The sequence below is a fragment of the Puma concolor genome, chromosome C2, assembly GCF_028749965.1.
Source record: "Puma concolor isolate L17-30 chromosome C2, mPumCon1.1.hap2, whole genome shotgun sequence".
Classification (NCBI taxonomy): domain Eukaryota; kingdom Metazoa; phylum Chordata; class Mammalia; order Carnivora; family Felidae; genus Puma; species Puma concolor.
In genome coordinates this window covers 36,367,652-36,394,658 of record NC_141675.1, presented here as the reverse complement: position 1 = coordinate 36,394,658, position 27,007 = coordinate 36,367,652, and the positions used below count along the sequence as shown (strand labels likewise).

Here is a 27,007-nt window from a genome sequence, read left to right as displayed (position 1 = left end):
AATCTATAAATTAGCAGCATGAATTTGTATTAATATTACTGTAAATAACAATAAGAATAGGTACATTTATTGAGTGCCTGATATATAATAGTCACTGTGGTATGCATTTTACATATGTATTTCAATAGTTTTTCAAAATCTCTAAGAGGCATTATTCCCAGGTTTCCCATGGGAAAAGTAAGGTTTAGGAAGATAAAGTCACCTGCTAAAGTTTCTAAATTAGTGCCATGCCAGCCAATCTTTGCAGGGTTGGCTGGGTTTGGAAAACCCAAACCCCTACCATAGGTGCCAAGTCCCACAGTCCTTATGAGACTCCTAACGACTCATATCCTGAGGCCATGCATAGCTACACAGATCTGACTCTGGAAGGGCTCAAGGGCATGGAGAGCAGTGTGCCTGGAGGAGTCATCTGGTGGGTGGCCAGAAGCAGTGCATCTTGGGAACCTTGATTGAAGTGAATCCCTCAATTGTCCTTCAGTAAAAACAGACAAGGCTTGAAGGACAATGTATTTGCCCAGTAGAACACATACAAAGAAGAGATATCATTGCCTATTTGGTATGATTTAGAGGTCACCTGGGAGACTTCCCTGCCCTGAATTATTTCCTTCTCTGGCCTGTTTTGGTCTCCCAAATATTGCTATTAGTTCTTATTTTCCTTGAATTTAAAATGTTTTGCAGTCTCTCAACATTGTCCATGATCTATCAAACCTGTCAAGGAATGAGTTAAGAGCCATATGGAAGGAGGATGGGTGCCTGGAAGTGGCAGGGGGTTGGGTGAGCTTTGGCTCTTCCCTCCTGCCTTCATGGCTCGGATGAGGCCAACAGGCAGGCAGAAAGCCACTGACGGGGCCCCTGTAAGGCAAGGAGAGTCCAGATTTTGGATTTGGATCACAAAGTCTTTCGGACCTTGCTTTACACCTGTCCTCTTTACCTTGGCTCCCCAAGGCTGCCACTCCTACAGCTGGAGTCCCAGATGCCATGGGTTGTTAAGCAAGCATAGCAGGTGTTGGCAGCAACAAGAGATGGAGGGGGGAAGACAAATCTTTAGCAGAATCTTCATTCAGCTGAAGATGCCTGAAATGGAAATACATTTCTGGGAAAAGAAATCTCTGGTTGACACTGAACATTTCCTTTGTGAGAAAAAAGAGAAAAGGGCCTCACTATTTGCTTGCATGAGCTGTAGGAAGCCCCCCGTTTTTCTCTGATGCTGGAAATTCCTTCTGCAGAGGAGAAGTCTTTCATCTTACTATTAAAAACTAAGTTAAGGTTTCAAACCTTTGACAGAGTAAATTCCTGATAGCCCTTTCTCCTGAGAGTCTATTGCCATGGTAGAGAAGAACAAAAGGATTGAAATGTGAGAAATCTGAGCACCTGGGGAGAGTAGGCAGGTGTGACAAGGCAGGCTGAGTCCTCAGGGACTTCTTTGCACTTTGCTGATTTCATGAAAGTATTGTGAGTTGGCTTCCTTTATGCAGGTCTAAAGTGTATGCATTTGACTGACTAGGCGGTAGCCTTGATTGTCTAGTAGTTTTCTGGGTTATTTTTCTAGAGTGGCTCCAAAGTTGGTTGGCTTTAGAGAGCCATACAGAATTTCTCTTCACTGGGCTGTGGGAGACTGCTTTGGATTCTGTGTCTCCCTCTCTTTCGTTGTCCCTCCCCTTCTCGTGCTCTCTTTCTCTCTCTCCTCTCTCAATTAATAAACATTAAAAAAATTCTTTAAAAACAAGAAACTGGCTGTGGTTTGGTTTGCTACTGCTTTAAGGTTTTACCTGTGCCAAGTGGACCATAGAGAATGACCCCTTTGGAGCTTTATATCCACGTTTTCATAATATTCAGGATGAGTGAGAAGAAGCTCCACAGATTCCTTAATTTCCTGAATTTGGTTGTCCAGCCCCCCATATCTGCATAGATTTCCTGGGAGGTCTTCTCTACCTTCATTGCTGTGACCAAGGGCTCTGTGTCATCCCTGAACACCTCTATGACAGCATGAACCTTGTGTCTGAGCAGGACTGAGCAGCCTGGTTCCAGCAGATCCTTGTCTACAAAGGAAAGAATGCTGATGTAGAGTTCTGAGCCCACAGGTGTGGACATAATGGCATGATTGTTATCAATGATCTCTTCCAACATTCCTACTGACATTGGGGTCCCCCTCGGATCATCCACCTTTGATCTTTCCTCCTCTTGCTTTTCTTCTAAAGGCTTCATTTGTTCCTGGTTTCTAATGAATTCTTCCTCCATGAGAAGATAGTCTTTAATTCTCTCTAACTTTGGTAATTTTAACAGGCACTGACTGTGAGGTGTCACCAGTGGCAGCTTGCTGGCAGCATCTGGTCCCTTTGTTTTCTTCTTTTTCCCCACTCTAGTTGGTGCAGGAGGTTTGTATTTCTTTTTCTTGTCCTTGTCATCCTTCTTGCCACCTCCAGGGCCATGATCACCACTCTAACTTTGACCCATCTTGCTTCGGCTGCTCTAGATGCTGCTGCTGGAAGTCTTTCAATTTTTTTAAAAGTGTTTTTTTCATTGTTTTGAGAGGCAGAGACAGAGTGAGAGTGGGGGAGGGGCAGAGAAAGGGGGAGACACAGAATCCAAAGCAGGTTCCAGGCTCTGAGCTGTCAGCACAGAGCCCAAGCCCCCTGCGAGGCTCAAACCCACAAACCATGAGATCATGACTTGAGCCAAAGTCAGAAGCTTAACTGGCTGAGCCACCCAGGCACTCCTAAAAGTGGGTATTTTTAACATAAAATGTAGTGAAGTCAATTGAGAAACTGTTAGAACTGGTAGCAAGTTAGGAAGTCTGAATGCTGAGGAATAAACCCATCAAAAGACTATGTGACAGAGGTTTGAAATAACCAACATACATACCATGTTTCTAGATGAGAGGACATGATATCTTAAAGGTGACAATTCTCCTCAAATTATTTTACAGATTCAATAATCCACATTCACTGTTAGTGTGAGATTTGTTGCAACCTCATTATTGGAAAGAGATTTGGCAGTATCTACCATATCACACCTTTTGACCTAGCAATTCCATGTTTAGGAAAGTCTCCTCTGGCAAAACTTAAATGAGCACAAGGTTCATTGCAATAGTTTATGTTACTAGAGAATTGGAAGCCATTTAATGGTTCTTCAATAGGGAATGATTGCATCATGGAATGCAACGTAATGGCGAATAAAACTTCTGTCAATCTGTGCGTATTGACAGGGAGATTTTTTAAGACATTAAGTCACAGAATAATGTATAGAGTATGATTCCTATTATGTGGAAAACACTATGTGTATGTGAATGAAGAAATGAGCCTGAAAGTCCTATAATTCTCCTGGGAACCAGGGCAAGATTAAATAGGGACTTAATTTTTTTCAAATGAAAGAATACTGTATTTTTTAATGTGAAAAAAAAGTGAAAAGAAGTAGCAGAGACATATTTTTATAGGAACAATCCCAATACAGTTTTGATATATAATTGTTCCAAAATTTGATTCTTAAGTGATATTACTGATTTCATGAAAATAGCATAGTCATCAAGTAAAAGCCCAAATGAGATTATTCATTCCATTTTTTCTTGATTTATGGCTCAGTATTTAAAATATAGCTTTTAGGCATGATCATTGAATATTGATTTTTCCATTTTCTTATTCTTTTAGATTAATTTCCCTATTCACGTAAAAATCAATGCTTGGGTGACTTATTAAAGTTTTATATTCTTTAATATTCCTTGATCCTTCCATAGTTTTTTTTTCTTTTTACATAAATAATCTTTAATACATTCTTGATTTTCACATTTCAGTTTACACCCGGTTTGGATGGATTTGTTTGTAACCGCTCAGCTGTGTCACAACACCCATGAGTCTTTGTGTTAGCAGATGAAGCTCACACTCAGGATTTGAGGGCATTGATGCAAAATCTGTCCCCACTGTCCTTATGGAGTCACTGATGAGTCTCTCAGGTTTGTCACAGTGGGTGTTCAGGGCTTCCCTCCTGCCTCAGACTTTCCTTCTTTTTTGCCATCTTCTATAGCATCGCAACCTTCCTGGAAGTGCTGCTGGAAAACTTTGAGTTGTGCGACTTGCAGGAAATACAGAGCATTCAGGGTCTTCCAGGGAACCCCACAAGACAAGCAAACCTTTTTCTTCCTAGTGTCAGTGGCATTTTCTAGCATTACTTTGACGGGATATTGTGATACTTATCTGTTCTCCAGGAAGGAGTAAGTGGGAAGGAAAGAAGGCCAAAAGAGGGAAAGCACACCTCCTTATGCCACAGCCCACAAAATGTAAAGCAAAGATGAATGGGCGTTTGCCAGACTGAAGGGGAGGATGGTGGTCCAGGCAGAGAAGATTGCTACAGAAAGGAAACGATTTAGGGAGGCCACAAGCATGCGAGGGCCTCCCCTTTCATCCCACCTCCCCTTCCTTCAACAAAAGGGTCAGCAAAGCCTGTCAGGGGTTACCTTGTCAAAGGCTGTAGATCTCGAATTCACAGAGTTTCTCTCTTTGCCTCAGTTTCTTCATCTATAAAATGGGGATAATGCTAGTATTTCACAGGGTTATCATGAGGCTTTACTGAGTTAATTTTTGTAAAGTGCTAAAAACAAGGCCTGGTGAGCAATAAAGGCCATATATGTGTATGAGTTATTATTATGAACAATCTGTGGCCTTGAATTTTTTTGCCATTTCCTCACGAGTTACCTGTTTTTAAATTTTCTTTAGAAATTTTTTTTTTTTTCAGTTCACGGAGAGAAAAGAACCTGTCAACTTAGTACATTTGAACAACAAAGTGGTTTTATTTCAGAAACAGTCCCTATTATGCTGTCCTGGTCAAAAGCTTTTTGGCAGTTCTTTTTCACTTGGGTTCATCTGATCCGATAAAAGATTGACTGGCCTCTGAACACATGTTCTTTTTGCTGGTTTTTCCTCTTTTTGGAAAAATCAATGGCAGCTGGCTATCAGTGGGCCTCTGGGTGCCCCATGTAAGCTGTTGAAAAACTGTTTAGTGCAGAGGAAGCTGTGCTTTAGGCCTATTGTTCCCCATAATGTCTAGCCTCTTGCCTCTGTGCACCCTGGTGGACCTGGATGGGTAGGATGGTGGAGAAGTGTAGCCTGCCAGCAGGGGTGTGCTGCTAAACTGGCTCCAGGGGGATGGGGCTTTGATTTTTGGCATTGCTGACTACTGTAGTATAAATCCTCCTGCTACGGCCGATCTCAGACTGCCCATATGAGGTCATTGAATGCAGGGTTGGGAAGAGATGAGAACAGCCAGTCATGGATGGAACAGAAGAAATCTTACTCCTACAGCAAGGTTGAGAATGTTCCTGTGGGGATTTCTTTCCCAGCAGGGAATGCTGGAGGGACTAGAAGAGAATTAATATTTGCTGAGCATCTTCTGAGTACATTGTGAACTAGGTGCTTTGCAGACATTATCTCATTTGATCTTTGTAGTGACATCATGAGTCAGCTAACTTCAGCCCCATGTTCACCTGAGGAGGGGAGCCTCAGAGCTGTGAAGCAACTTGCCCAAGGTGACACAGTGGAGGAGCAGGGACTGAGACCAGTACTGGTGAAGCATAATGATTCCTGGGATTGAAGTAGCAGAGAATAGCACTAATGGAAAAAATTATAGGTAATTCTCTATGGGTGAATCCATTTTAACTTCACTCCATCACTCTGACATAAAAATCATGGCTTTAAGGCCTGGGAGGAGCCTTTATTTAGCTCAATATCTCATCAAGAGGATGAGGCAAGTGAACGAGAACAGCTTAATTTTAGCATAAAATAAGGATAATATGAGCACATGTGTTCTTATAGTTAGGAAGGTGCTCTGTGTTCTTGGGAGAAACAGGCTGGGAAGGGTAATTTTACTTTCCCAGGGCCCTGCCATCCAGGGCAAGAGGCAAGGGCATTAGTGTCCTAATTTGGGAAAACAGAGTAATTCCTGGAACCAGAATTACAAATGAGCCCATGGAAGGATGTGCATCCTTTCTTCTCCATTAGGCCTTTCCTATGGGCTCCAGGAACATGGACTCAAACCCAAGGAGAGGAGCACTGCTTGAGGATACTGATGACTTTACACCCACAGGTAGACCATTTAGCTCAGGCACATGCCCCACGGTCTCTACCCAAGGAGAGGTGCCTTTGTGAATAGTCCTTGGCATTGCGGTACTTCCTGGTTTGGCTGTCACTTCTATGCACAGGGGATAGGGAAAGCTCTCACATTCTTCTCATATTTCAGCCTTTGCCTATTAGGGAGGTATTGAGGAGGGACATTTCAAACCCACTCTCCATCCTGCTTTGATTTCCTCTGCTAGTGTGATTAATTAGCACCTGGGTCAGAGGGGTCATGTTAGTAGGGTCAGGGCCACCATGTCTTAGAGGGCCTGTAGGCATGCTTCTCTGTCACATCCTGTGTCCAAAGGCAGTGGGTCCCTCTCTGCCCGTGGCCCATGTGCAAGCTCACTTGGGCAGAGCTGGCTTGCTCAGCTTCTGGCCACCACCATCTTTTCTGCACTTCGGACCATTAAGTCGGTAAGAACATTCTAATGGTGGAGACATAAAATAGCTGCTTGAATTGAAATGAATAGAATTAGTTTTTTTCCCCCCCTACCATAATACGTCCCAGGGGTGTTTCCTATAGTCCTTTATTTATTTTTTTAAAATATTTTATTTCTTAAAATGTTTATTTTTGAGAGAGAGGGAGAGTGCACACATGAGTTGGGGAATGGCGGAGGGAATGGGGGAGAGAGGATCTGAAGCAGGCTCTGTGCTGACAGCAGAGAGCTTGATGCAGGGCTCAAAATCACGAACTGTGAGATCATGACGTGAGTCAAAGTCGGACACTCAACTGACTGAGCCATCCAGGTGCCTCTCCTATGCTCCTTTAAAATCTGCTATTGTGCTATATAAGGTTCATTCACTCATTTATTCTTTCATGCACTTATCAACGGATATCTGTATGTCAGGACTCTGCTGAACTCAAAGATCTTGGAGGCAGGGCTCTTGACTCTTCTCTTGGGTCCCCCACAGGCCTTACTCATAGCTAGTTACACAGGAATACTTGGCAAAGAGTTACAGCATATTCTGGTCTTCAGACTCTGGGGTCCCTTGGAGTTAACCCCATCCTGCCAGGGGGTTTCATATTCCCAGAGGCTTTGAATCTATAATGCCAGGTCACGTATACTTCCCTCCTTACCCACGACAGACATAATATTGGATTATGAATCTCTGGGATTTCAAAAGATTCAGGCTTAATGACCCAGCTCTGGTTTATGTCTATGAAAGCCAGGGAACCTTAGTGAAGCCAGTCGGCAGAGAAGACTGGGAGATCCACGGAGAAATGGGGACTCAGAGTGGGAGGGGGAGGAGGAAAGTTGGGGAGGAGCCAGCAGCAGGGCTGTCTGTCCTCCTGGCTGACCTCGGGGTCTGAGCTAATGCAGCAATAAGGGGCCAGGCGAGTCAGGTCTCAATGATGGATGGGCCTCTCTGTCTCCATGGGCAGAGCACGGAGGTGGGGGCTTTCCCAGATGAAGCCAGAAGTCATTTTCCCTTCCAATGAAAGGGCAACTTGTTCATGTGGAAAGGAGAATTATCTGCATGTGAAATCTTCAGTTTCTTGAGGCAGAAGGCCAGAAATGGTTGCCTGGGCAATCTCCATAGCCCCGGCTGATCTGAGGAGAGCCACAGGCTTGGAAGCCCACAGACTTGAGTTCAAACTCTGGCCTGGCCACTCTGTGGTTTTGTGACCCTGGATAAACAAATAACCTCTCTGAACCTCTGTTGCCTTTTCTTTAAAATGGGGGCAAGATCACCTTTCTGGATTGTTGTGAGGACTATATAAGGTGCTATTGTTTAAAGGCCTGGCACACAGCAGGCACTTCATAAATGCTGATCTTCCTCTTCTCATCCTTAACATTTATTTCCGTGGTAATTGGTCTTCAAAGATGGCTTCCCATGAGTAAGACCGCCTGACATCCACATCTAGAATCTGGGCTGGGTGTGACTGGCACTTGACTAGCAGAGTGCAGGGGAAGTGATACTGTGTGATTTCTAAGGCTAGGTTACCAGAAGCCAGAGACTTGCGGCTTCCCTTGGGCCTCCTGAAGGGCTTGCTCTTGGGTTGCAGGCTCTCAGAACCCAGCTGCCATCATTATATGGAGAGGATATATATGTAGTTGCTCCAGATGACAGCTCCAGCTGAACTCCTAGGCAAAGCCAGCATCAACTGTCAGCCATGTGAATGAGTTATCTTGTACATCTGGCATAGTCAAGCCTTCAGATGGCTCTAACCCTAGCCACTGTGTGAGAGACCCCAAGTGAGAGCTCTGCAGTCAACCCTTAATGTTTATTTATTTTTGAGACAGAGAGAGACAGAGCATGAACGGGGGAGGGTCAGAGAGAGGGAGACACAGAATCCGAAACAGGCTCCAGGCTCTGAGCCGTCAGCCCAGAGCCCGACGCGGGGCTCGAACTCACTGACCGCGAGATCGTGACCTGAGCCGAAGTCAGCTGCCCAACCGACTGAGCCACCCAGGCGCCCCTGCAGTCAACCCTTAGAACCAAGAAGATAATTATATATATAGCATATATTACAATATATTATATATATATGTGTCTATATATATATACACACACACACATACATATATAGGGAGTTTTGTTTTAATCACTTATGTTTTGCATTTGTTTGTTAAGCAGTAATAAATAATGGTAACCATCAAGATCCAACATTTATTATTGTGTGGAAATTCCATCATGGACAAATTTATTTCCTTGGGTTAGATATTAAGCTATCTGGATTCCCCTTTTAAAATATGAGGTCCATATTATCTCAGGTTTTACTGGGGTTAAGGTCCATTGTTGCCTGAAGCCTTGCACATGTGGATGAGGGAAGGGGATGGGCAGGGGGATAGCTTGGGGGATTCTGAAGTTAGACCATGTGGATTGAAAATGCAGCCTGAATGCCCTGGCTCAGCTGTCAGGCTCAAGGAGGGCATGGCTTCTGCATCATGAGTGCCTTTGGTGAGCCCAGCGCTCCATAGCTGTGGTGTTTGCTCATCTTCACCACAGCCTTTGAAGCATAGTTGATTGTACCCACTTTATAGATGAGTAAACGAAGGCTCAGAGATATGGAGATGTGACTTCACCCAAGGTCAGAGAGCCAATAGAACAGGGCCAGGTTTGTGTCCATTTCTGCTTGATTCTGAGTGGGGTCTCTTTTATCTGGGACCTAAGCATTTTTCTGGGGTTACTTCTTCCCCCATCTCACAAGTTAGCACCAGAGACCTGCCACACACTTTTAGGTGGTGGAGGAGTGGCAATTTCCCCTGAAGGGTCATAACCAGAGCCCATTGTCCATCTCTTCAGAGTCCTGTGGTTCAGAGCAAGGGCAGGGGTCTTCCTCTGTTAAACATCCAATCAGAATGGATTTTCCAAGGGAGGCAAACCACAGGTCCATAGTCTGGCAGGCAGGTGCCTCTGGGGCAGCCAGGTGGGGGCTGGGTTCCATCCACTACTCTACATGCAGCCTGCTGCTGTCACCAGGATCCTGGGTACATCCCATGTCTCTTTACCAACAGAGGCAATAAACTTGGAGAAGTTTAAAGTGGGAAAAGTCTGGGCATCTCCTCTCTCCAAGATGGAACTTACACCTCCCTGCTAGTAGGTTCTTGGCAGGCTCACTTTATCTTCAAGGAACAAATGAGATGTGTTTCAACCAAAACAGCTTTCAACCTAAACCTGCTATCAGATGGCCTGACAGTCACTCCCTGTCTACCTGTCTAGCTTTTTTCAGAGACAGCACCTCCTTTAAATTCAGGAACAACCTCAATCTCCTGCGGATTGGGTTAGACTCAGGAAAGCTGTAGTTCACTGTGGGCAAAGGGAAGGGACTGGCTTAACAAAGGGCAGAGTGGGGGGACCACCCATGCAGTGGACTTTCACATGGGGAAGGTTGCTTAAGAGTTGCTATTGAATAACTCTTCATGAGGGCAGGCACAGCTCCAAGTACTTTGCAAAGAGACCTTCCTTTACTTCTCATGGTAGGTCTGTAAGTTGAGTATTACTATCTCTGTTTATAGGTCAGGAAACTGAGGCTCAGAGATGTTAAGTGACTAAGATTCTCTTTATTCATTCAACAACCATTACTGTCTTAGTTTGTGTTCCTTGAAGCAGATCCTGATGCAGGGATTGGGCATATGTGATGTATTGAGGGAATGCTCTCAGGAGAATCATCCAAGGAAGTGGGGGAAGCAGGATAGGCAGAGGAAAGGAATGAGCAATGATGTGGTGTGTCAGGTGTAGTCTTGCTTTGGCCTAAAACACTTTGGGGGCTCTGGAACATAAACAGCTTCACAGAGTTGCCCTATCTTGAGGCAAGAGAGCTCTGTGTTCATACCCCTGTATCAGCCAGTTACTGTGCCCCTGCATGTGGTGTAATCTCCTAGTGCCTCTGGGCAAAGCAGCTGCTATCAGCCAAAGGCCATTCACTGGAGATGGTCACATAAGTAAGCTTTTGGTACCAGCTCTTGAAGCTGGTGTAAATGACACTTGAGCCATTTTGATTTGCCCAGAATTGAGGAGTTTCCCAGATGTGGGATTCTTGGTGCCAAAACCTGGAAAGTCTTGGGAAGTCTGGCACAAGTTGTGCACCATACTGGGCAGTAAAGGTACCTGAGTGGGGCAGTGACAGTGTCTACCACATTGACTGAGGATCTTGATATGGGAAAACTCTTCTTGGTAATGGGAATGCAGTAGTTTCTGCCTCCAGGAGCCCAGAATCTACTTGGGGATACCCACATAGATGACAATGGCTGTGTTGAATGGAAGGAAGCATGGGGGACTCAGAGAAGGGATCCTCACCTAGCTTGGAGAGGTAGAGCATGGGGAGCAGGATAGGTAAGGTTTCCCAGAGGAGGTGATACTCAGTAAGGATCTGAACATAGTAGGGACTTAGCCTGGTGAAGAAGTTGGGAGGGCAGAGAAAGATGATACTGTAAATAGGGAGATTTGAGATGTGAAAGATAGAATCCCAACTACAGAAAAAAGTATGGTATAGGATGTCTAAGGTAGAGCTGGAGATGCTTCATGTATTAATTACCTAGTGTTGAGAAAGAAATTACCACAACACTTTGTGACTTAAAACAACAAACATTTATTGTCTCACAGTTTCTGAGGGTTAGGATTTTGGGAACAGCTTAGCTGTGTGGTTTTGGCTCAGAGCCTCTCATGAGGCTGCAGATAAGACATTGGCTGGGGCATCTGAAGGCTTGACTACAGCTGCAAGATCCACTTCCAAGATGGCTCACTCTCATGCTATGGGCAAAGGCCTTCAATTCCTCTCTGGCTGTTGGCAGGAGGCCTCAATTTCTCACCATGTGGGCCTTCCTAGAGGGGTGCTTGAATGTCTTCTGATATTGCAGCTGGCTTCTCCCACAGCAAATGATCCAAGAGGGAGCAGGATAGAAGCCACCAATGCCTTTAAGACCTATGCTCAAAGTCATGTTCTGTAATTTCGATCCCATTCAGTTGATTCATCAGAAACAAGACACTAAATCTGGCTCATACACAAGGAGAGGGGAGTTGGGCTCCACCTGTTGAAGGGAGAAGTGTCAGATAATTTGTTAACATATTCTAAATTCACCAGATCTAGGGATGAAAATGAGGTCTGTCATTCCTTCTCTCTCTCTCTCTCTCTCTCTCTCTCTCTCTCTCTCTCTCCTGCTAACTTTTCCACTTTAGTTTCTCCACCTAACGATCGCTCCACCTTGGAGGCAGGGGGGAAAGGATGGCTTTTGGCAGCCCTTGGTGTACATTATTCTATCTGACCGAAGAGATAAGACATACTTCTCTTCATTTAATAACATCAAAAGGCAAGGATCTGATTTTCCTTATTTGGATCACTTGGCCATACCTGGCCCAATGTAATTTCCAGGGGGAAATGTACTTCTCTGATTGACTGAGCCCGAGTCACATGCCCATTCCTATATCTAGAAGGAATGAGTCTTGTGATCATAGGTCCCACAGGAATCACGTGATAATGCTGAGGGAGGAAAGTACCCTCCAGACTGCAATTTCCATTTAATGTGATGGAAGCAAAGAGGATAACTTTGATAAAGGTGACAGGAAAAGTAAGAATGTGATGCTTCCAGGTGAGTCAGTCTGTGTGTATGGGTTAGAGTGTTGATTGGTATGAAAGAGTTGGGGATAGTGGTAGCAGTGAAATACAAGGCTAAAGTGGGGGCCAAGAGTGTGATGATTGAAACCTCCCATGCCTCACCAAAACCCAATACAACATGATCACATCTATTTGTAGAGATTATCCTGGCAGTAATTAATTAATTAATTAATTAATTTTCAAATTGGTTCCATACAATACCCAGTGCTCATCCTAATAGGTCTCCTCCTCAATGCCCATCACCCACTTTCCCCTCTCCCACCCTAGCAGTAATTTAGAGGCTATAATTAGAGGAGGTTGATTGGAAATAAGCATGCTGGTTCAGAAATGATTTCAGTGATACAGTTAAAAAAATCATTTAATAAGAATTTAACATGTCATCACCCATGGTGAAATCTTAGTTACTCTTGTTGTGTAACTAGGAAATTACTGGGAAGGAGAACTTTCTAACCCTTTTCACCAACTCTATGTTAGAAATACCTTGGCTAGTCCCTTTATGCCCTTTCCCTCTAAGTCTCCTACACTTAGTGATGTTTGTAATGCACTTAGACCAGATAATGGTTAAACCAAGGGAATTAATTTCTAATGACAAAATATCAGGCATCTTGGCAGCTTGGCAGGGGAGATATTTGGGTAAGAAGGGTAACTACCACCTTGTTCCATGCACAAAACTGTCTCATCCTATCACAAATGCAGGGGGTCTCTGATGTTCACACTTTTTTTCATTTTGTTCTTATAGCACTTACTGGCCGTGTGCTCCTTTGTGAGCACCGAGCACCTGGCAATATGAGTATGACCATTAGTTCCTGCACGAGATTGAACAGCAGGCAGAGAGGCTTGCAGAGCCAGGCCAAATGACAACACCAACAACAGCAAGAAGAGCAATGTAAAAAGTCCTCGGCACTGTTCTAAGTGTTTTACACATATTATGTCTTTTGATTTTCACGACAGTCTCTGAAGTACTATTACTATTGTCATTTTACAGCTGAGGAAACTGAGGCTCAAAGAAGTTGAAAAAGTTGTTCATAGTCACATGCTAGAGGTGATAGTTTTCAACCCACACACTGTGAAACCCACTACGCTGCTCTTTCCACTCTGCTGTGCTGACTCTTACTAACACGCCATAGTCTAAGCCAAGACAATGAACCTCTGGGTAGAAACTTACTGATATGGGTCACATGTGGCATCTCCATGTGTTCTATGGAGCTGGCAGATGGATATGATTGTGAATACCCTGGGGAGCATTTTGTTCTCTGTGAATATCTAGGCAAGGTCAGGATTTCAACCACTGTCACTTCCCTGGGAAATGTCCTTACAAGAAGGAGCAACGAAAAGCTTGGCAAAAAAAAAATACAACATATTAGAGCAGAAGAATATAGGATAACACCATGCATTTTCTCTCTTCATCTTCATATAGGTGCTTGTGCATTAAGAAAGGGCTCTGAAAATGTCCTTGAACAGAATCCTGAAAAACTCTAATCCAGATGTGGTCATTAGGAATGCAGTTCTCGGGGCGCCTGGGTGGCGCAGTCGGTTAAGCATCTGACTTCAGCCAGGTCACGATCTCGCGGTCCGTGGGTTCGAGCCCCGCGTCGGGCTCTGGGCTGATGGCTCGGAACCTGGAGCCTGTTTCTGATTCTGTGTCTCCCTCTCTCTCTGCCCCTCCCCCGTTCATGCTCTGTCTCTCTCTGTCCCAAAAATAAATAAAAAACGTTGAAAAAAAAATTAAAAAAAAAAAAAAAAAAAAGGAATGCAGTTCTCCAGTAATCTTGGTTTTCCTCCTTCTGAGGCATGGCGAGGTTTTACACACTTGCCCCTTTGAGGTCACATGTGGCCATGTGACTTGCATTGGCCAATGAAATATGAGTGGAAGTGACATGTCTTACTTTGTGGAAGCCACGCTCCGTCCCTTTGCTGAGGTGCCCAACAAGGCTCAGATAGGACATGCTCTATCAGACGTGTCTCAGAACCCCAGAACCCCTGAGGACCTGTGACAGGTACTCAGCAAGAGAGAGTTATACTTTCTTATCTTAATACATCGATTTTGGGGTTGTTAGTTACTAGATCGTAATCTGGCATATCTGTCATGTCTCTGTTCAACCAAAGGAACCCTGTGTCTCCTATTGAAGGAATTACCTGGGTCTCTAATTGGCTTTGATTTTGGGACAGATAATGCTTTGGTAGCCACTGTGGCCAGATTTGGAATGGATCTATTACTTACCTCACAGTAACATTAACCAGAGTAGATTAAAAATGGAAAATTGAAGTAGGGATCATAATGGCACTTGATAGGTGCACAGAGATTTATTTTTCAGAGTTTCTATATCATAATTTTTGTTCAGAATAACAACAAAAACAATATGTGACAAATTCTATTTTCCAATTATCTATCATCCTATTTGCTCTTCTGCAATGTGATGCTCTTGTTCCTCTATCAAGAGATGAAGTTGATTTCTCCATCCTGGATTCTAGGTGGGACTGTGAATACTTGGACCAATAGAATAAATACAGTGGAAATTATGTTGTGCTAGTTCTGGGAGTAGCTATTAATTGGCTGGAAGTTTCTGCTTCCTGACTGCTGTGTTTAGGTTCTGGGATACCATGTGGAGGCAGGGGAGAGGGGAGATAGATAGATAGATAGAGAGAGAGACAGAGAGAGACAGAGAGAGAGAGAAAGAGAGATCAAGAAGTGTGCTAGATACATGAATGAAGCAGAATTCTGGAACTGAATCCTCCAGCCCCAGAAGCGCCAGCCGATTCCATGCAAGGCTAAGATAAACCATCCAGCTGCATCCTTCCCCAGATCTTTGACCCATATAATCATGAGCAAAATAGATGGTTGTTTTTAGCCACTATCTTTTGTGGTAGTATGTTAACACAGCACTAGATAACCAAACCATGAAACAACAGTAAAACCTGGGAGGGAGGGAAGGAGGGAAGGAGAGAAGGAGGGCATGACTTATTTTTTTGTTTTAAAGATAACAAACTGATGCTCAATGACACTAAATCCTTTGCTTAGATCATAGTGCTCCTTGGCAAAATAGGAAGGACTAGAACACAGATGTTCTAATTAATGTAGCTTCAGATTTTTCCATAACAAAAGATACCCTGACACATAGGATTTGGGGGCATATCTTGCAGAGGATCTACATGAGAGGAAAATGAAGCCCAGAAAGTTGAGAGCCTTGCTTTAGGTCCCATGGGGGAGTTCAGGCCACCAACCTGACAAGAATCCCTGTCTTCTGCCTCTGGGGTTTAGTTCTCTGCCCTACAGGGTTCTGATTTGTCCATTGTCTGAGAGAAGAGCCAAATAGTTTGAACAATTAAAATGCGTTTTTGTTGCTTTTGTTTCTTGATAATACTGCATAAAAGCAAATGATAATTCTCAGGGGGATGTTAAATAAAAAGCTGTAAAAATATCTCATTGCCACAGGCTGAACATTTGAAGGGAAATTTGCTGAGGAATGAGCTGTATTGTTAGAGCCAAGGGAACTAAGGAGAGAAGCCTGCAGTCTGTTTCCACTGCAGAAGCCCCGTACCTGACAAACAGCCCTGGCTCAGACCCACCCTTGGCCATTTGTTTTACCAAAATAGAAATAAAAATATAAATCTGTCTATTGACATGCTTAATATATTACATGTATTACATAATTTATATAGTGGGTGTCACCATTTTATTGAATAAAGTTCCCGTCACTGTCATCTCATATGGTCTGTCAGATTTGTTTCTTTCCCCATAATGTAACCTCATAATTCCATAGCTTTCTGGTCATTCTGTTACAAGAATTCTGTTTTCAGGTATTAAAAGGTCTAGCCAAATCTAAATAAAAGCCCTTATCTCCCATTTCACTTGTTTGTCCAGTTTACAATGACCCAGGCTTGGGATCTACAGTGGAAAAGGGGGAATGATGACCTTTCTGCTCTTCCTTGTTGTGTTTCCACATCCCTGATTGCTGCCTGTTGTGCCCTCTACTCTTGCCCCTCAAAGGTATACCCACAGCCTCTTCTCATTGGATTTCCCCACTTGGTAGACTCTACTTTTGAGTAAAATTCCGTCAGGATGGCTCAAACCCACTAACCTCTGTGTCCATTTGACACCATGGGTGTTACCCTGGACATACAACCTTGTTCTTGTCCAACTCTGTCCCAAATCTTCTTGTATGGACATTATGGGCAACTTCTGCTAGATTCTGTCCTCATAAGTTTCCAGGCAGGAATCAAACATGAGTCTGTAGGTTTACTAAGTCACAAACTCTTTAATTATCAAAGGTCTGAAGAACCCACTGTTGTACTGGTTAGCTCTTGGTGCAATAGCACTATATAACAAACCACCCCTAAACTCAGTGGTGTGGAAGAATAAGTTCTTATTCTCATCCTCATTGGGCTGCAATTCAGCTGATTGACAAGTTGGCCTTTTCTGGGAAGCTTGGCTTTAAGTGGTGGTTCTTGCCGGCTTTGGCTCCTTGTTGCTGGTTGGCCTAGGTTTGTTCCATGTGTGTTTCTTCTAGGCCGAAGCTAAAGAAGAAGCAGCTATCTAGGGGAGCTATACCCAGAAGATGACAGAAGTGTAAGGGAACAAACTAAACCATGTATGTGCCTGTCAAACCTCTGTGTATCTTGTTGGCCTGAGCAAGTCCCATGACTGAGTGCAAAGTCTAACGGTACATATACTCTGCTCACCTGGGGGCCAAAGCAAGTCACATGACCAAGCCCAACACTTGGGATGGGAAAGAACACTCCCATGTAGATGGTTGATTGGAGGGAATATTTGCTCAGTAGAGATCTCCTTTACCACAGTCACTGAGATGGGACTCCATTTTTACAACTCAGTTTCTAGGTGGTAAGCAAATGAGTAGCCCTGCTTCTCACAAGCACTCCCAGTCTCTTCAAACAGCTCTCTTCCTGGGGACACCCTCTCCACTACAGATGAAGAGAGGAAACCAACTCACTAATCCTACTTCATGTTCAATGAACTCTATCTAAATGACTCATCTTCTCATTTATTTATTTACTTGTAAACATTTATTTATTTTTGAGAGACAGAGAGAGGCAGAGCGTGAGCAGGGGAGGGGGAGAGAGAGAGAGATACAGAATCCAAAGCAGGCTCCAGGCTCTGAGCTGTTTGTTAGCACAGAGCCCGATGCAGGGCTCGAACTCACAAACTGCGAGACCATGACCTGAGCTGAAGTCGGACGTTCAACCAACTGAGCCACCCAGGCGCCCCTCATCTTCTCATTTATAACCAGGATGGAATATTTGTTTCTGGACTCGCTTTACTGCCTTTCAGCAAGGCCTGTATGGATGTGTCTAGGAATTCTCTTTAGAATGGATGTATATGTATCACCTTTTGTTCTCAGCTTTGGAGCTTACATCAACCAATGGAAAAGTCCAATTAACTAGTCTCTTTCTACTGGATGATGCTATAGTTCCTCTCATACTAGCTCCTTTTGTTTTTCCCCCTCATACCTATCGGTGGACATCTTTCCATGCCAGCACATAAATGCTACTTTGACTCCTTTTAATGACTTTATAGTGTTTCCAAGTATAAAGATATATTTAAATAACCAAGCTCTTAAATGGTAGACATTTAGTTTGCTTTTACTTATTTATTTTGTTATTTTGAACTTCTTTGCAAACAAGCCTCCTTGACAGGCATCTTTATATATTTGTTTTATTTCCATAGAATATATTGCTAAAAGCAGGATTGCTGGGTTAGCAATAAACCCCAGAAAAAGGTCTTTTAGTTTTGTGTGGAGAAATTAAAACTCAACACAACATGTTCATATAACATTTCTTTACAACTGCTATTGCCGGAAGCATTATTATTCTTTAGGATATTTTCAGACTGGCAATTCTGATGGGAAAATGGAAAATCCCAATGATAAATCTGAGAAGAGTTAAGAAGATAAAGGCAAGAGAGACATCTCAGTTGTCCCTTTTCCTTTCTCTTAATTTTGCTGTGCACACACTGACCGACAGTGACAGATTGAAAAGATGTCTTAAGGCCAAAGGTGAGACCAGTCATTGGAGTTTCTGGGATTCACACTCTTTGCAATAGCAGCATTTGGTGTCTTTCTTCAGAGGCAAATTAACATGCTGAGTGCAGGGGTGACAAGGATGAGCATTCAAATAATAAATAGCCTTTTAATAGGGTGGGCAAGCTACAGACTGTGGTTGCATCAGAGTACCTGAATTCATCATATGCACACCATTATATTTAATAGTAGCAAAAGGTAATGCCCCAGCATTCGTTTTGCTCTTTGTATTTGAATAATACTATTACATTGTAATAACTTTAAAATGTTTTAAATAAACTTCTTTCCTGATTATCAAAGAAATATCTTCTTTTTCAAAAGTAGAGGGAAAGCACGGAGGTGTAGAAACATATTTACCTCATAATCCTACCACCTAGAAGCTTATGGAACAAATGTTGGTGTTTTGACTCTGACTTAGACAAATGTTATTGCTGAGTCTGTAATAATGGAGTAGCATCCCCTGGTGGAGCCTTCCTGAATTGCAGGTTATCCAGGTGACCAATCATTTCAAAGGAAGAAATGAAGGAAAGGGAATGATAGATTTGTTCAACTTTATTTCAAGACAAAAAGCCTTTGGATATTAAGTAAGAGGAAGAGGGGTGGGGGAGGAGGGAAGAAGCATAGGCTTGGGATCAGAGGAAGAACACAGATGTGATGGAGGGGCTTTGAAAGAGTTTTATTCATTCACCTCTCTTGCCGTAAGGCATCTGTACTTGTTACAGTTGTAAAAACATGTTTTCATCAGCTAAAGCATAGTAGGTGGAAGACAGTTTAAACCTGCTATTTTGATTGAGTAGCAGTTGGGAGCAAAGTGGAACACAGGCTTCTTGAATTTGAGAATCAGGCAAAACTACTCTTTTTATCTAACTTTAGTTTCTGTGACTTTAAGAGAGCAATATAGAAGAAAAAACAAAGACAAACAACTCAACCTAAACCTTCTCTTTGTGTGTGAGAGGCTAGATGTGGAGAACTGGCCAAGTGGCTCTGAGCAGACACCGTGACCCAGGGACCCTGGAAATGGGGTTTATTTGCAGAAGCTAAATAAAGGGGCCCTTGGTTGTAGCATGATTCACTTCTGTTTAAACTGTGCTGGAAAAGATTTCTACTTTAATCATATTAGTTGGCACAGCAGGCCAACCATGCAGGCATTGCCTAGGCAACCTTCTGTCATGGATGCTGACATGGACTGGGGGCTGGGGAAGGGCAGTTGGACCACAGCAGGGATTTCTGACCTTGTCAAGTTTGAGGGTCTTCATAAATGGCAAAATATTTCTGGTACCTCCACAGGTTGGTGCTTGTGCTTGTAGTAACTCTTTGTTCATTGCCGCAGCAGCTTCCCACATTTGAAAAACGCAAGCAAGTTCATGCATGGGATAGGCGCTGATATTTTTCACAGGCTGCAAACAGCGCTTGGTGTACATGCTGATTCCTGGAGCTCCTTGTTTGCTCCGTGGCCCAATGCTGGGCCTCTCTGGGCCAGGAGATCTCTGTGAGCCGTTCATGGCAGATGAACGACCGATCGCCCAGCACTGCTCTGGGAAAGTGCAGAGTCCATCTCACTTTTATCTCGGTGCAAAATAAATCACATCAGAGATAGGCTAGGTCTCCAGATGTGGGGCCTCAGAACTTGTGGCCCTGGACTCCTGCAGGGTGAGGCGTGGACATGGAATTTGGGGCTTGTTAATTTTTTTTTCTTTTTTAAATATTTAGAATTTGGGGCTTCTTGACTTCACTGAAATCCTGTGCAAAATCTCATGTGTTTGTGCTTTCGTTAGGGTCTGTCATTTCTGCAGATTCTCAAAAGGAGCCCAGTAATTTGGAAAAAGTTAGAACTTCTCTGCTTTAAAAGAGGCAGGCTGCATCAAGACACAGTTGAACGGAATAATGGCAATCGTGTGGATTATCACTGCAATTGTAGCAACAAATCTCAATTGCTGAGCATCTGTCACAGGCCAGGCACTATGCTTGAGACTGTAGGGATGTATTCTCATTTTACACCCCTGTAGTCTTCATGACTATCATTCCCAGTGGGAGTTCATATCCCCTTTTACAGAGTGAAGTCCTGGGGCCCAGAGAGTGTAAATACCTGGACAGAGTCATATAGGAACAGAGTGGTAGAGAAGGGACATGGGCCCAGGTCTGGTTTCCTTGATGCTGGTGCTCTCTTGGGGTATCACCTTGGGAAGGTGACAGTTGCTCAAAGGAGGTGTCCTCCTGGCGATGCTGCAAATGCATCAGGGACTTCACTTTCCCTTCCTGGCTATTCCTGGAGAGCTGGGGCCAGGGGGAAGACCTTGTTTTCATAGTTAGAGCTGATATCCACTGAGAAAACCCAGTATTCACAGGTGAGGCCTGAGGTGAGGTCCCTCCAACCTGACAGGTAGAGTCTTGCCTTTAAACCTACAGAGGTTCTGGGCTGGTGCAGAGAGAAGCTTATGTAGTTCTCTAAACTACAGCCATTCACTTTTAACTGCATAAGACCTGCAGGTTTTTTTTGTTTTTGTTTTTGTTTTTTTGACTGGGAAACAAACAATTTAGTTAGGGACACTGAGTGTCTGGCACTTGGATATCAGTGGCCTTTCTGTTACTATTCTTTGTGGGGAGATGGGCCCCAAAACCTCTACTGACATGAGGCAACCATGCAAGGGAAGAGGCTGTCTGGACCTTGTCACAGGATCTTGCTGGGTGTCCCTCAGCCTAGGCGAGCACTTGGGTCTCTCTTCCAGTGTCTTTACCCTGTGCCACCCGGCAAACTCCATGCACCCTCTGTGCTGCCACATGTTGCTTCCCCTAGGAGACTTCCTTGACTCGCTGGAGCACCTTGGGCCCTCCTGGTCCCGCTGTGACCCACCCTGCCCTGAATGCTGTGCCCCTTTCCACATGGTTTCCATCCTGAGGGTGGGGCACTGTCTCCCTTATCTTAGTGTCCCCAGCACTTAGCAAGTACTTAGTAAGGTGCTGCTGAAGAAGGTACAGACAAGCCCCAATCTGGTACTTATAAAAGGTGAAGGGAAGGCATATTGTAAGTGGCAGAACCCCTACTCCAATTAGCTTAAGACACAAGAGAGGATTCAAGAAGGCAGGGGTGCATCCTGATCCTGATCCAGACCCCGGATCGCCAACCCCCACCCCCGCCACCTCTCACCTCAGCTTCTCTCGTGTTTCAGCCTCATCCTCAGACAAGCTCTCTGTGAGACAGGGCACAGAGGGAAGGTACAGTGGGACCATCACCCATCACAGCCTCCAGGACAGGGGCTGCATTCTACCTCAACCTCTCTGTGCCACTAAGAAGTTGTGTGACCCCAGGCAAATTACTTGACCCCTCTGGGCCTCATTTTCATCAGTGAAGTGGCGATCCTAATAGTGCCTACCTCAGAGGGCTTTTGTGCGAACTACATAGCCAGTACATGTGACATGCTTTGTACAGTGCCTGTAATGTTGTCATAAATGTTAGCCATTACTACTATAATTACTATTCATTTCCAACCCAACAACCTATGTATGCTTCTCATTAGTGATAGGATAAACTCAAAATCTATTTTTCATTGACTCCTATAATGTGCCTCAAATCCTATCTAGGCTTATCACTTTCGAAGAGGAAAAACATGTTCTTGTGTATTTCTCCTTCTCTCTCACACTGCTGCCACGCTTCACTTCTGATGCCACATGTGTGGGGCAGTTCTCACACCAAGTGATTCTCTGTGACATCAGCTGGTGTCCTGTCACTTGCTTCAATTCTGACGTGATCAGCTTGGAATCAGCGTCAGATCCCACAGCCTTAAAGGCTCAGTCCCACAAGACCGCCCCACTGCAGACACCATTCACACATCCTAGGTCACATGTACTCTGACCTACCGGCTATAAATCAGGGTTCCTACAACTCCTCCTTGGGTTCAGTCATTTGCTAGAATAGCTCACAGGACTCAGGAAAATACTTATATTTACCAGTTTATGATATAATAAAGGATATGATAAAAGAAACAGAAGAATAGCCAGGTGAAGAGGCATACAGGGCAAGGTCTGGGAAGGTCCTAAGCATAGGAACTTCTGGTTCTATGGAGTTGGCGTGTGCCACCCTTCCAGCATGCGGATGTGTCTACCAACCCAGAAGCTCCTTGAGCCTCATACTACTGGGATTTTATGGGGGCTTCACCATATAGGCATGACCAGTTATTAACTCTGGAGAATGAGGGGTGGGACTGAATTCCAAACTCTGAATCATAGCTTGGTCTTTCTGGTGATCAGCCCCCAACCAGGAGCCCACTGAACTCTCTCATTAGAACAAAAGACACTCCTATTCACCCAGCATATTCCAAGAGATTTAGGAGCCCTGTGTCAGGAACCAGGGTCCAAGACCAAATATTACAACAAAAGGTGTTCCTAGTGCTCTTATTGCTTAGGAAACTATAGGGGTTTAGGAGCCTTGTGTCAAGAACCCAGGGCAGAGACCGATATATATTTCTTACTGTCTCGCGTTCATATATCTGACATGCTAGTCCAGCCTCTGCACCTTTATTCACACTGTTCCTCTACCTACTATGCCTACTTTTCATTCTCTGCTACTTCAATTCCCTTTAATCTTCATCACCCCAGGGACATCATGAAGGGCCCCACTCCTTCTGTGAAACCTGGCCTGGACACCAAAGTCCACATAGGGGTAGGACTTGATTTTCTCCTGCGGTTTCATGTGTGGAAACCCATGGAGGGCACACCTGTCTACTCCATGTGCCCACGGCCAGATGGGCGCAGCACTTGGTCATGTTTTCCTGAGTGAATTTGTTGTCTGCGTCGGTGCTCAGAGAGAAACTTCCCACGTCTCTCTTTATTAAGATGAAATACTCCTTTTATTCTTATTTTCTTGGAAGGAAACAAAATCAAAGAAATAAACCCTGAAACTGCTACAGTTTTATATAGAAAGCATTATTTCTGAGCTAAATGATTTTTTTCCTGAAGGAAAATTTAGAAATTGTGGCTCCTGGTGGAATTAAGGGAATGGAAATGAAGTCATGCATAGATTCACAGCATCTGAAGAACTCTGTTTTGGACCCTATTTTGCTCACTTCTACAACTTGGTATAAAAAATTCAAGCTTCTGGGCCCACTTCAGCTTTGCAGTAACACGTGTCCCTTGGGCTTTTCCCCAAATTGCATTTTTTCCTAGTTTCAGTCAATTATTTGCCTTGGACTGTATTAGTTTTTCTGAGAACCTCTACAAAACTGGATTCTTCTGGTCATTTGCTGGCAAAGAAACCCTTTGATGTCAAACCAGAATGTCCTCACGGATCATTTGGAGACCAGAGTGACCGCGGAAATGTCTCACCTTACCCCCTTCCTTCTTGTCACCTACCCTTCCTCCCTGTCCTACTTCCCGTAGCAGATATTGAAGTGTTCTCTCAGAACCATGTCTATTTGATCTTCTAGTCCTTCAGGCCTCAAGGCAAGTCCCTATTAGTTCAGGAAGTTTTCACTGACCTCAGATTGGATATGTGGCTCAGAGGCAATGAATGTGGAATGTGCCTGTGTGTATGCACACACACGCACACCTGTGTATACGTGTCCATACAAGTGTATGTGTGCATACTAGTGTGTGTGTGCATGAGCATATGTGTGTCCACACAGATATATGTATACAAGCATATGTGTGTATGTGTGTGTGTGTGTGCATGTGTATGTTGATATATATGTACATATGTGCTTGTGTGTCTGAGTGTGTGTGTATGTGGCATAACTGAGTATGTGGGGCTGGGTACTGGGGTGATAGCTTGTACTAGGAAGCCATGGCAGTAGGCAGAATTAGGGACACTTGTATGTAGGTGTTCTCCCAGCACATTGGTAGTCGTATTATTTGTCTTTGTTTTCTGCATATACCTCCTTATTTACTTTGGGGTAGAGCAGCTGTTGAAATGATATAAGCAATTTAAATTATATCAACATTTCCCCACATACCCTGTTTCTTATTATTTCTCAAAACAAAAAGAGGGAAATACATACATGGCAAATTCAGAGTCTAACAACCCAAACCAGTGAGCGCTTTCTCTCTACCTATTAGGGGCCATTCCTTCTTGCTCTTCTGCAGGCCATCCTCATGGTAGCCTTTTCTTTGGCCTGTGTCTTTTCAGTGTCCCTTTCCTATCATCAGTCCTCCAGTCTGTTCAACTAGCCACTATGTTCAGTTTTCTCTGTTAAAAGGACTGGTGTGGTGTTTGTTTTCCAAGCTGAACCCAACTGATAACAACACATAGCTGCTGCTCTTTGATTCACCAGTCCTTCAAGATCTTCACCCATTCAAGTCAGAACTGTGATATTCTCCAGAGCTTGTCCAATTTCCGCTGCCTGGATCTGCCATCCGTTCAGTGCTTAATCCAGAATTTTGGGCACCATCCTTCATTCCTCTCTCCTGCTCACCTGCACCCACCCCATCCCCGCCCTTCCATTGGTTAGAAGGGGCTATGATTCCACCTTGAATCTCCCCCAGCCCAGGTATCCATGCTTGTACTAACAGTCCTCTTGCGTTTTCTCTTGGCCCCTCACAACTCATTTCCTACCCAGAATCAAAAGTACTACTACTTTTGAAATATAAATAGGATGTTATATTGTGTAGCTTAATATCTTTCAACAGCCTCCTGAGGCACATACCTTCTGTGATGACCCATAGATCCTGCCAAGGCCACTTTCCTGTCTTTCTTTCCTCCTTTCCTACACACCAGCTTCCCCAGCTGTGTTCCTGTTTCTTGAACATGCCAAGCTCTTTTCTGCCTTAGGACCTTGGCATCTACTGCGTTCTATCTGTAATGCTTTTCTCCTCTGTTTGTCATATGGCTGGCTCTTCCCCATTCTTAAGGAAATAACTTTAAATTTACCTCCTGGGGAACCATTCACTGACATCCTTTGTTTTAACAGCGAGGGCTGCCATAACAAAGTGTCATAGACTGGGTGTCTTATAAACAATAAAAATGTATTTCTAGCCTCTAGAGGCTAGAAATCCAAGGTCAGGGTGCCAGCATGGTCAGGATCCAGGCAAGGCCCTCTTCTGGCTTGCAGACTGCTGGCTTCTTATATCCTTACATGGTAGAAAGACAGTGAGCTAGCTCTCTTATGAAGGGCACTAATCCTGTTCATGAAGTCTCTACCCTCACAACCTAATCGAGGCCCCACCTTGAAATACGATTACCTTGGGATTAGGGTTTCAACATATGAATTTGGAGGGGGGCACAAATACTTAGTCCACTGGACCCTCTTTAGAGTTGGTACTTCCCAGGCTCCATACTCCTTTGCTTCGTAGTAATTGTCATTATTTCCAGTCATCAACATATCTATATCTGTCCTCCCTCATTATAGTGTAAAATACATGGGGCAGGGACTGTGCTTAATTCACCACTGTATTCCCACGCTTTGCACCCAGGTCTCAGTACAGATGTGCCTAATGAATGAATAAATGTAGAGTGGATATCAAAGGAAAAAAAGAAGAGAAAAGAAAAAAAGGAAAAAGAGGAGAGGTGTAAATAAATCATGGCTTACTTAGCTAGCAACTGTACAGCTACAAGCTGTTTTAGAATAGATGTGACCACTAATTATCTGTTCATGTAGCCCTAAACTCTTCTCTGAAGAAAGACTAATAGGGATGTTGAAATAGGTAGATATACAGAGAGATTATGGCTCAACACAGTGGCATATGCCTGTGAATTTCTTGCTTATAAGTGGCATACATGTTTATGTATATATACTTCGGTGCATATACATCGTTTCATCTTATAAAACCTCTTCCTCTTACCAGCATTTTCCACTTTGTAATATGCTGTCAGCTATATTGCTCATTTGAATCCAACAACAATCCTAGGAGTCAGGGAAAGGAGCATTATTCTCATTTTATTAAAGATCACTTGTAAAATCTCACATCAAACTGCATCATTGTACAGACAAAGAAGCTGACACCCAGTGTGAGAGCGAAACTTCCTCAAGTTCCTCAAGTTCAGGAAGAGCTGGTGTTAAAACCAGATCCTTGCCTCCGTTTTTGTACCTCAGGAAGGGTCCTGGGAAGGGGGCCTCTGCATGACGTGTAAGGGGTTCGATGCCATTTAGAAATCCTACCTTGCATTTGGTAGAATGGCTTGGCTACGGGTTAAGTGGACCTCTCAGAGAATCCAGCCAACTCTTGTGGTCACTGAAGGCAAGGCTATGTGTCCTCTAGAGAAGGAAGGTCTGGGTGCCGTGGCTTATCCAATTCTGGCTGTACTTGCTTTTCTGTGTGTAGGTGTGATCATTGTAATGCAATATTCATACCACTCTGTTTTTTTAAGTTTAATTTCATTTTAGTTTATCAGTAGTAAAATCCCTACTGGCATGTCATTTAATTTGCTCCCTGTGCTAATGATGATTCTGAAGCCTTTTACAGAAATGATTATATGGTAATACCAAATCTGATGGTGGATTCAAGCCATCATTTACAGTAATAGGATCATAACGAAGCTCCCTGGGGAATTTCTTCTTGTAATACTGTTATGGAGCGGGGCAGGAATCTGCTCGACTTTATCCTACATTATTAGAAGATCCTCACAGGGCACCTCTTGTGGGAAAGGGCCTTTTCTGCCTTTGATGCTGAGGCTCAGGGCAAAATAAAGGATTGCAAAGCAGTGGTCCTATGGGTGAAGCTAGATGGGATGGCCACACCTGTTTTATGGAACAGCTCATGAAAAGGATGGGATTAGAGAAGGTGGAGACCAGTGACTGCATGTGCCTTTCCACACCCACTCCCACTTCTGTGTGTAGACCCTCGTCATGCAGGTTGACATGTGGGGAGGTTCAGAGGAGGGT

General features: G+C 43.9%; 1 pseudogene; it reads right to left on the bottom strand.

Moving 5' to 3' along the window:
* Positions 1–1,693: 1,693 nt before the first annotated feature.
* On the bottom strand, positions 1,694–2,454 carry LOC112850012 (26S proteasome regulatory subunit 4 pseudogene; annotated as a pseudogene).
* Between the last annotated feature and the right edge of the window lie 24,553 nt (positions 2,455–27,007).